Below are 8,885 nucleotides of genomic sequence, written 5' to 3'. Positions count from 1 at the left end.
GGGAAGGGAATCCCGGCATTGACGTCGCACCTCAAGAAGAGGTGGTCACCACTATACCCTCGAGAGGAACTCCAGGGGTCTTGCCACCATTTCAAAAGACCCCCGATGTCCCATTGCACTCCAGGCACACCTGACTCCCCTGCACTGACTCAACGGTCACCTCGAGGACTGACTCAAAACACGATGGCAGGTGTGACAGCCCTGTGGCCCCTCACGGGAAAGCCACCGATCCCTATGGTCAACCCGACAAGAAGCCTGACACTGCTTTTCTGGCTCGAGAGGAGAGCTCTCTTGCATGGCTCCACACAAGACGAGGCCTGACTCCACTTTGGACGCCCCCGAGGAACCCCGAGATCAATGTAGACCCTGGAGAGGAACCCTGAGGTTCCGGCCTCAACTCCAGATGAGGACCTCGGCCCTGGCAGCGACTGCAGAGGAATTCCGAGGGGCCCTCATGACTAGCCTGGAGACTGGACATTCCTGAGGACCCACGAGTGAATCCCTGAGGTCCCCATTGTTACTCAAGAGGAACCCCCTTGCAACTAAAGAAAAACGAGGAGATTCTGCCCTCAACGCGAGCTGAGGCCCTTTTCTGCTGCAGCATCTCGAGAAAAATCCCACCTTGCGTCCTGAGCCCTGAAAGGGTCCTTGAGATCCTTGAGGCAACTCAAGAAGTTCCCCGACATCCCCCTATGCTCTCGAGAGGAACACTGAAGGTCCCGCCACAACTCAAGAACAGCCCCGGTACATCCTCCTCATCCGGAGAGGAGGGTCCATTTCCCAGCTTCGTCGGGGAGGGAATCCTGGCATTCCCGTCACATCTCAGAAGGAGGCGGTCTCCATTTGACGCTCTAGAGGAACTCCAGGGGTTGTGCCACCATTTCAAAAGACCCCTGATGTCTCAGTGCATTCCAGACACACCTAACTCCCCTGCACTGACTCCACGGTCACCCCGAGGACGGACTCCAAACACAATGGCAGGTGTGACAGCCCTGTGGCGCCTCGAGAAAAACCACAGATCCCTATGGTCAACATGACAGGAAGCCTGACACTGCTTTCCAGCTTGAGAGGTGAGCGGACTTGCATGGCTCTACAGGAGATGAGGCCTGACTCCCCTCTGGAAGCCCCAGAGGAAACCTCAGATCCATGTGGACTCTGTAGAGGAATCCTGAGGTTCCGGCTTCAACTCTAGATGAGGACCTCTGCCCTGGCAGCGACTGCAGAGGAATTCCGAGGGGCCCCTCGAGACTCGCGTGGAGACTGGACCACCATGAGGCTCCACAAGCGGGTCCCTGAAGTCCCCTTCATAACTTGAGAGGAACCCTGCAACAACTCGAGAAAAACCAGGAGATTGTCCCCTCCACGGCATCTGAGGCCCTTTTCCTATATGGCGTCTCAAGAGAAATCCTACCTTCCCTCTTGAGCCCCGAAAGGGTCCTTGACACCCTTGAGGCAACTCAAGAAGTACCCCAACATCCCCGTCTCCCCTCGAGAGGAACACTAGGGTTCTCCCTCCTCATACCTCATACTGCTTCGTCGGGGAGGGAAGCCCGGTGTTCACGTTGGATCTTAGGAGGAGGCGGTTTCCACTTGACGCTGGAGACAAAATCCAGGGGTCGTGCCACTATTTCAAAAGACCCCCGATGTCCCAGTGCACTCCGGACATACCTGAGTCCCCCGAACTGACTCGATGGTCATCCCGTGGACCTACTCAAAACACGATGGCAGGTGCGACAGCCCTGTAGCGCCTCGAGAGAAAGCCACACATACCTATGGTCAACACGACAGGAAGCCTGACTGCTTTTTCAGCTCGAGAGGAGAGCGGACTTGCATGGCTCCACACGAGATGAGGCCTTACTCCCCTGTGGACTCCCCAGAGGAAACCCAAGATCCATGTCAGCCCTGGAGAGGAAACCTGTGGTTCTGGCCTCAACTCCAGGTGAGGACCTTGGCCCCGGCAGTGACTGCAGGGGAATCCCGAGGGGCCCTCGCGACTCCCGTGGAGACTGGAACTCCCTGGGGCCCCACAAGCGTGTCCCTGAGGTCCCCGTTGTAACTAGGGAAGAACCCCACTGCAACTCGAGAAAAACCAGGAGATTCTCCCCTCAACGTGAGCTGAGGCCCTTTTCTGCTGCGGTGTCTCAAGAGAAATCACACCTTCCCTCCTGAGCCCCGAAAGGGTCCTTGAGACACTTGAGGCAACTCAAGATGTTCCTCGACATGCCCCTCTGCACTCTCGAGGAACACCGAGGGTTCCGCCACAACTGAAGAAGAGCCCCTGTTCTCCCTCCTCATCCCTAGAGGAGGGTCCGTTTCCCTGCTTCATCAGGGAGGGAATCTCAGCGTTCCCGTCGCACCTCAGGAGGAGGCGGTCTCCTCTTGACACTCGAGAGGAACTCAAGGGGTCGTACCACCATTTCAAAAGTCCCCCGATGACCCAGTGCACTCCAGACACACCTGACTCCCCTGCACTGACTCGGCGGTTACCCCGAGGACCGACTCAAAACACGATGGCAGGTGACAGCCCTGTGGCGCCTTGAGAGAAAGCCAACAATCCATATAGTCAACCCGACAGGAAGCCTGACACTGCTTTTCCAGCTCGAGAGGAGAGGGGACTTGCATGGCTCCACATGAGACGAGGCCTGACTCCCCTGTGGACGACCCCTAGGAACCCTGAGATCCATGCCAGTCCTGGAGAGATAACCTGAGGTTCCGGCCTCAACTCCAGATGAGGACCTCGGCACCAGCAGCGACTGCAGAGGAATCCCGAGGGGCCCCTCGGGACTTGCGTGGAGTCCGGACCTCCCTGAGGCCCCACGAGTGAGTCCCAGGGATCACTGTCGTAACTTGAGAGGAACCCCACCGCAACTCGATAAAAACCAGGAGGTCCTCCCCTCAACGTGAGCTGCGGCCCTTTTCCGCTGCGGCATCTCGAGAGAAAAACCACCTTCCCTCCTGAGCCCCGAAAAGCTCCTTGACACCCTTGAGGCAACTCAAGAAGTTCCCAGACACCCCGTCTGCCCTTGAGAGGAACACTGAGGGTCCGGTCACAACTCAGAAGAGCCCCGGTTCTCCCTCGTCATCCCAAGAGGAGGGTCCGTTTCCCTGCTTCGTCTGGGAGGGAATCCCGGCATTTCCGTCACACCGCAAGAGGAGGAGGTCTCCACTGGATGCTTGAGAGGAATTCCAGGGGTCGTGCCACCATTTCAAAAGACCCCCAACGTCCCAGTGCACTCCAGACACACCTGACTCCCCTGCACTGACTCGACGGCCACCCTGAGGACTGACTCAAAACACGATGGCAGGTGTGACAGCCCTGTGGCGCCTCCAGAGAAAGCCACCGATTCCTATGGTCAACCCGACAGGAAGCCTGACACTGCTTTTCCAACTCGAGAGGAGAGCGGACTTGCATGGCTCCACACGAGATGAGGACTGACTCGCCTGTGGACTCTCCAGAGGAACCCCGACGTCCTTGTTGGCCCTGGAGAGGAACACTCAGATTCTGGCCTCAACTCCAGTTGAGGACCGCAGCCCCGGCAGCAACTGCAGATGAATCCCGAGGGGCCCCTCGCGACTCGCGTGGAGACTGGACCTCCCTGATGCCCCTCGTACGGGTCTCTGAGGTCCCCATTGTAACTCGAGAGGAACCTCACAGTATCTCGAGAAAAACCAGCAGATTCTCCCATCAAGGTGAGCTGAGGCCCTTTTCCGCTGTGGTGTCTTGAGAGAATTCCCACCCTCCCTCCTAAGCCCCTAAAGGCTCCTTGACACCCTTTAGGCTACTCAAGAAGTTCCCCAACATCCCTGTCTGCACTCGAGAGGGACACTGAGGGTCCCGCCACAACTCAAGAAGAGCCCGGGTTCTCCCTCCTCAACCCAAGAGGAGGGTCCATTTCCCTGCTTCTTCGGCGAGGGAATTCCTAAGTTCCCATCGCACCTCAAGAGGAGGCGGTCTCCACTTGATGCTCGAGAGGAACTCCAGGGGTCATGGCACCATTTCAAAAGGCCCCCGATGTCCCAGTGCACTCTAGATAGACCTGACTCTCCTGCACCTACTCGAAGGTCACCCCAAGGACCAACTCAAAACAGGATGGCAGTTGTGACAACCCTGTGACTCCTGGAGAGAAAGCCACCGAGCCCTATGTTCAAGCCAACAGGAAGGCTGACACTGCTCTTCCGACTCGAGAGGAGAGCGGACTTGCAAGGCTCCACGAGAGATGAGGCCTGACTCCCCCGTGGATGCCCCAGAGGAACCGTGAGGTCCGTGTCGGCCCTGGAGAGGAAACCTTAGCTCTCAGCCTCAACTCCAGATGAGGATCTCCCCCCAGTCAGTGACTGCAGAGAAATCCCAAGGGACCCCAGCCACTCCCATTGAGACTGAGCCCCCTGAAGCCCCACGAGCGATTCCCTGAGGTCCCCATCGTACCTCGAGAGGAACTCTGAGGTTCCGGCCTCAACTCCAGATGAGGACCTCGGCCCCGACAGCGACTGCAGTTGAATCCCGAGGGGCCCCTCTCAACTCCAGTGGAGACTGGACATCCCTGAGGCCCCTGAGTGGGTCCCTGATTTCCCTGTCGTAACTCGAGAGGAACCCTGCCGCAACTCGAGAAAAACCAGGAGATTCTCACCTCAACATGAGCTGAGGCCCTTTTCCACTTCGGTTTCTCGAGAAAAATCCCACCTTCTCTCCTGAGCCCCGAAATGGTCCTTGATACCCTTGAAGCAACTCAAGAAGTTCCCCGACATCCCCGTCTGCCCTGGAGAGGAACACCGAGGGTCCCGTCACAACTCAAGAAGAGCCCCGGTTCTCCCCCCTCATCCCGAGAGGAGGTTATGTTTCCCTGCTTCTTTGGGGAGGGAGTGCTGGTGTTCCTGTCACACCTCAAGTGGAGGCTGTCTCTACTTGACGCTGGAGAGGAACTCCAGGGGTCGTGCCACCATTTTAAAAGACCTCCGGGGGGCGGTCCTAAGATGGCGGAGGAATAGGATGGGGAGACCACTTTCTCCCTCACAAATTCATCGAAAGAACATTTCAATGCTGAGTAAATTCCAGAAAACAACTTCTGAGTGCTGGCAGAGGACATCAGGCACCCAGCAAAGCAGATCATTGGCTCAAAAACAGGTAGGAAAAAAATATAAGATGAAAATAGGGACAAAGGAGGTAGGGAGGGAGCGGGTTCCATCCCAGGAAGAGACTCTTAAAAAGAGAGGTTTCCAAACACCAGTAAACATTCTCACAATCAAGTCTGTGGCGAGCCTTGGAAGCACAGAGGGCAACATAATAGGAAGGAAAAATAAATAATTAAAACCAACAGATTACGAGCCCAACAGTAACTCCTCCAGCGGAAAAGCAGGACAGAGGCCTGCATCTGCCACTAGCAAGTGGGGGCTGGGCAGGGAGGAGCAGAAGGCACAGGCTGCAGTGCTTTTTAAGAATCGGGCCAGAACACCCCGTGCATAGCTAGAGCGAACTAACTTGGGCTAGCAAACCAGACTGTGGTATAGCTACCACACAAAATGCTCGAACATAAGACACTGCCAGGACCGCACACAGAACAAAGGAAGGAATAGAAATAGCCAGCTGCAGACCATCCCCCTCTGGTGACAGGCAGCCAGAGCCTTAAGGGCTGGAAGGGGGCAATCGCAGCCCAAGAGAGACATTACCTACCAAAATGCAAGCAGGCTTCTTTGCTAACTAAGACTTCTGGGGGTTCTGGACAGTCATAATCCGCCTGAGAAGGAATGCCAGCGGTACTCCCAGAAAACTGAGCAGCAGGGAAAGGCCATAAGTTGCAGTGATTGCGCTTGCCAAACTCCTGAGCTACTCGGACCTGGGAAGGGCACAAAATGCAGGCCCAACCAAATCTGCGCCTCTGAGGGCTTCCTGAGTGCTGAGCCTGAGCGGCTTAGACCGGGAAGGTACATGAAGCTTAGGGCCGGCCTCAGACAGTTCCCTGGCGGAGCAACATAGAGCCTGAGTGGTGTCCGCTGCGAGCAGGGGCAAGGCCAGCGTGGATGAGATACTGCAAGCACATGCCAGTAATATTAGTTTGCAGCATCCCCCGCCCCCCACAGCACGCCACCACCGTCCTCCCTGTGTCAAGACGGAAATCAGACACTGAAGAGACCAGCAAACAGAGGAAGTTAAACAGAGGAAACCGCCTTGGAAGTGACCCCACACAGCCCACAACACCAGAGAAAGGGCCAGATATACCTTTACTACTTTTATGATCATTCTTTTTTTTTTTTTAAGTTGATGTGGTTGTGTAATTATTTTTTGTTTTCTTTTTCTTCTTTTTTTTAAACTTTCTTAAATTTTAAGTCTTCTATTTCTCTAATTATTATATTTATAACCTATTATTACTTTTCAAAAAAAAGGACCCTATTTTTAAAGCAAACGCTGTATATAGTCTTTTTGTGGTTGATGTTGTTTTTTAATAATTCTTGTGGCCGTTTTTTTTTTCTTCTTCTTTTCTTTAATATTGTATTTTTGAAAATCCAATCTCTACTCCAGATTTTTAATCTTTTCTTTTTGGTATTTTGTTGTCAATTTTGTACATTTAAAAACCCAATCTTCAGAACCCAATTTTACCTGAGAGTGAGATTACTGGCTTGACCACTCTCTCCTCCTTTGGACTCTCCTTTTTCTCCACCAGGTGGCCTCTGTCTCCTCCCTCCCCCTTCTCTTCTCTACCCAACTCTGTGAATCTGTGTGTTCCAGATGGTGGAGAACACTCAGGGAACTGGTTACTGGCCAGATCTGTCTCTCTGCTTTTCATTTCCCTCTTTTATCCTCCTGGCCACCTCTGTCTACTTCCTCCCTCTCCTCTTCCCTGTATAACTCCGTGAATACCTCTGAGCAGTCCAGACTGTGGAGTGCACATAAGGAAGTGATTACTGGATAGCTTGCTCTCTCCTCTTTTGATCCCACCTCATCTCATTCCAGTCAACTCTAACTACCCCCTCCCTCTTTTCTTCTCCATGTAACTCAGTGAACCTCTATGGGTGACCCTCAATGTGGAGAAACATTTCATCTTTAACCTAGATGTTTTATCATTGGTGCTGTATAGATGGAGAAGTCTTGAGGCTATTGTAAAAATAAAACTGAAAACCAGAAACAGGAGGCTTTAGTCCAAATCCTGAGAACATCAGAGAAATCCTGAACCCAGGGAGCATTATTTTATAGGAGCTCATCAAACACCTCCATACCTACACTGAAACCAAGCACCACCCAAGGGCCAACAAGTTCCAGAGCAAGACATACCACACAAATTCTCCAGCAACACAAGAACACAGCCCTGAGCTTCAAGATACAGGCACCTCAAAACTACTCCAAAACCACTGACATCTCATAACACATTACTAGACACTTCATAGCACTCCAGAGAGAAGAAATCCAGCTCCACCCACCAGAACTCCAACACAAGCCTCCCTAACCAAGAAACCTTGACAAGCCACTGATACAATCCCACCTATAGTGAGGAAACTCCATAATAATGAAACCTCCACAAATTCCAAGAATATAGAAAGGCCACCCCAAATTCAGCAATATAACCAAGATGAAGAGACAGAGGAATACCCAGCAGGTAAAGGAACAGGAAAAATGCCCACCAAACCAAACAAAAGAGGAAGAGATAGGGAATCTATCTGATAGAGAATTCCGGAAATTGATAGTGAAAATGATCCAAAATCTTGAAATCAAAATGGAATCACAGATAAATAGCCTGGATACAAGGACTGAGAAGATGCAAGAAAGGTTTAACAAGGACCTAGAAGAAATAAAAAAGAGTCAATATATAATGAATAATGCAATAAATGAGATCAGAAACACTCTGGAGGCAACAAATAGTAGAATAATGGAGGCAGAAGATAGGATTAGTGAAATAGAAGATAGAATGGTAGAAATAAATGAATCAGAGAGGAAAAAAGAAAAATGAATTAAAAGAAATGAGGACAATCTCAGAGACCTCCAGGACAGTATGAAACACTCCAACATTCGAATTATAGGAGTCCCAGAAGAAGAAGACAAAAAGAAAGACCATGAGAAAATACTTGAGGAGATAATAGTTGAAAACTTCCCTAAAATGGGGAAGGAAATAATCACCCAAGTCCAAGAAACCCAGAGAGTTCCAAACAGGATAAACCCAAGGAGAAACACCCCAAGACACATATTAATCAAATTAACAAAGACCAAACAAAGAACAAATATTAAAAGCAGCAAGGGAGAAACAACAAATAACACACAAGGGGATTCCCATAAGGATAACTGCAGATCTTTCAATAGAAACTCTTCAGGCCAGGAGGGTATGGCAAGACATACTTAAAGTGATGAAAGAAAATAACCTATAGCCAAGATTACTGTACCCAGCAAGGATCTCATTCAAATATGAAGGAGAAATAAGAAGCTTTACAGGCAAGCAAAAGCTGAGAGAATTCAGCACCACCAAACCAGCTCTCCAACAAATGCTAAAGAATATTCTTTAGGCAGGAAACACAAAAAGGGCATATAAACTGAACCCAAAACAATAAAGTAAATGGCAACGGGATCATACTTATCAATAATTACCTTAAACGTAAATGGGTTGAATGCCCCAACCAAAAGGCAAAGACTGGCTGAATGGATACAAAAACAAGATCTCTATATATGCTGCCTACAAGAGACCCACCTCAAAACACGGACACATACAGACTGAAAGTGAAGGCTGGAAAAAGGTATTCCACGCAAATAGAGACCAGAAGAAAACAGTAGTAGCAATACTCATATCTGATAAAATAGATTTTAAAACAAAGGCTGTGAAAAGAGACAAACAAGGACACTACATAATGATCAAAGGATCAATCCAAGAAGAATTATAAATATATTTATAACAATTATAAATATATAT

This window comes from Ovis canadensis, chromosome 7 (genome assembly GCF_042477335.2).
Source record: "Ovis canadensis isolate MfBH-ARS-UI-01 breed Bighorn chromosome 7, ARS-UI_OviCan_v2, whole genome shotgun sequence".
Classification (NCBI taxonomy): Eukaryota; Metazoa; Chordata; class Mammalia; order Artiodactyla; family Bovidae; genus Ovis; species Ovis canadensis.
Note: the sequence above shows the minus strand (reverse complement) of the source record.